Consider the following 2,995-nt stretch of genomic DNA (forward strand, 5'->3'; position numbering starts at 1 on the left):
CATCTCAGTTAGTTTGGTCACTACAAATATTCTGAATTCCTTATCAGACATGTCCACTATGTCCATTGTATTGACTGTGGGTGATGTAGGCTTGATGATTTCCCTTGAGGGAGAGGCCTTTTGTTGGTTGCTCATATTTCTTGAGCCTCTGTGATTGTTCCTAGTCATCAGGTAATCTATATGTTTCTTCCTAACTTACTTAAGGTATCTCTGAGTGTTCAAAGTTGTACAGGATTAGAAAATTGATGATTTCTCTTATGGTTGGCCTACCTGTTGCTCACAAGTACCATTAACTGTTGCCACTAGCTTTGGATAGCCCAAAGTCCTCCCTGTTTCTAAGGAGTGGTGAGCTTCCAACTGACCTAATAAGCAACACCTCAAGAGCAAAGAAAAACAAAACGGAAAAAGGAAATCACGCAGTGTGCCATGTGCGCCGTGCAGTATTCAAATCACCAAAATTCAGAGAGTCCAAAGGCTAGTGGGAAAGGGTCAGAGGATGAGTGACAGAACCAGGTTGGTCGGGCCTGCAGCCTCAGTCCGCCTGGTGTCTGGAACTACTGGCCGGCTCGATCCGGATTGCGGGTGGGGTGGGGTGGGATTTCATTTTAAAGTCCCAGACAACCAACCTGGGGTCCAAGGAAGAGGAATGGTGGGGATGCGTGAAGATTCGGAAGGGTTGGGCCTGCAATTATTTTCTCCCAATCTGTGAGTTATCTCTACTCTATGAATTATTGCCTTTGCTGTGTAGAACTTTTTAGTTTGATGCAATCTCATTTGTCTAATATTTTCTTATTGTCTGTACTATTGGGGGTCATAGTCACAAAATAATTGGACTAGACCAACATATTGAGCTTTCACTCTATGTGATCTTCTAGTAGTTTTAAAATTTCAGGTATTGCATTTAAGTCTTTAGTTCATTTGAGTTAATTTTTGTGTATAGTATGACATAAGGGTCCAATTTAATTCTTCTTTAAGAAGATATCCAGTTTTCCCAACATCATTTATTGAAGAATTTGTCCTTTTCCCATCACATTGTCCTGACATTTTGGTCAAAAATCAATGGAACATCCATTAATGTGATTAACTCTGGGCTCTTTAAATGTTCCATTAGTTGTTTTTATGCCAGTGTCATGCTGTTTTGTTTACTACAACTTTGTAACATATCTTTAAGTCAGGGAGGTAGTATGATACTTCTAGTCTTTTTTTTCTTTTTGCTTAAGATTGCTTTAGTTCTTTGGAATCTTTTGTGTTTCTATATACATTTTAAATATTTTTCCTATTTCTATAAAAATGTCACTGAAATTTTGATAAGATTTGCATTGAGTCTGTAGATTGCTTTGAGTAGCTGAACATTTTAACAGTATTAACTCTTTCAATCCATGGACTAGGATATCTCTCATTTATTTATGTCTTCAATTTCTTTGATAAATGTTTTATAGTTTTCAATGTACAGTTCTTTAAACCTCCTGGTAAAATATACTCCTAAGTAGTTTAATATTTTAAAATGCCACGGTGAATGGGATTATTTTCTTAGTTTCTGTTTTTGGATAGTTCTTTGTATGAATATATATGTGGTATGGGTTTTTGTTTGTTGCTATTTTATTGTATAACTTTATCAAATCTATTTATCAGTTCTGATAGTTTTTTGATGGAGTCTTTAGGGCTTCCCATATGTCAGCAAAGAGAAACAACGTCATGTCTTCCTTTCCTCTTGGATACTATTGATATATTTGTCCTTTTTTTGTTTGTTTTGTTTTATGAGAAAGACAGAGAGAAAGAGATAGAGATTGCTTTTGTTTTATTTCCCCCAGAGTCTCAAAGTAGTACACTTCTCGCCATGGTCTTCCAATTAGCTATTATCATAGGTACACACAAGTGATGTGTTCAGGTTAGCCCAATAACTGAAACTGTGCCGCCCATGCAATTTCCTTTCTCCCAAGAAGTGGCACTACCTGTGTGCCACTGCAGTAGGGTTGCTTAAATACTTCTTTTTAGCTTAAGAGTTTATGAACTCCCAAGGCAACAGTGGTTGATTGATAAAGCTAATTCTCTCTCAGATGTTCATATTTTACATTCAATAGAAATACTGGTATTATTATTTGTCATTGGAAATAGAAAAAGTCAAGAGGGTATAGTAGAAGCAGTATGGCAAATTGAAATGCATTTAAAAATTAGAGAAGCTTGATGGCTATAGGTCCAGAAGACCATTTTGGGTTATTATATGTGAGTGGCAAATAGAAATTATGCCACCTTGATGCTTGTTTGTCAGCCTAGGGCAAGCCTGTCTGAAATGTTAGTCACATTGCTCTCAAAGTTGAAACTTCTGTGTTAAACAAACTTCAGATTCAGATAAGATATCAATGGGCAGAAAACAGTTTATTACTAGTACCAGATATTGCTCTAGGACTTCCATGTCCAATAAAGTAGCCATTAATCATATGTGTCTAGTAGGCATCTGAAAGACTATGACTATAGAATTAACTTTTACATTTTATTTATTAAAATTATTTAAAATTCTAAACACTGGTACTTGATATGGTTTTTGGAGAACTTTTAAAAACTTTTGGAACAACTTGGTTATATGACTCTAATTTTTCAACCATAAATTTTTAGAAATCTAGACATATACCATTTTCCTGTCAAAATTTAGTGTCCTAATTTAGGTGTGTTATGAGTTTGAAATATACAATAGCTTTTGAAGATATAGTAGGAAAAATGAATGTAAAATATTCTGTTGTCAGGAAAGTCAGAATGCATTTATGCATAGAAAAAAACAGAAAAATACATCATGACTTTCCCAACAACCTATTATTTCCTTAGTGTATTTTTTCCCCTATTGATAGGTCTTGAAATAATAGTTCAAATACTTTGCATTCACGGTGTTATAATTATTTTACCAGTTTCTTTTTGCTGTTTCAAAATGTGGCTACTAGAATGTTTAAAATGACATCTGTGGCTCACATATTTCTTTTGGACAGTGTGATGCTTGGGACTT

Source organism: Tupaia chinensis, unplaced genomic scaffold (assembly GCF_000334495.1).
Source record: "Tupaia chinensis unplaced genomic scaffold, TupChi_1.0 Scaffold143247_2, whole genome shotgun sequence".
Classification (NCBI taxonomy): domain Eukaryota; kingdom Metazoa; phylum Chordata; class Mammalia; order Scandentia; family Tupaiidae; genus Tupaia; species Tupaia belangeri.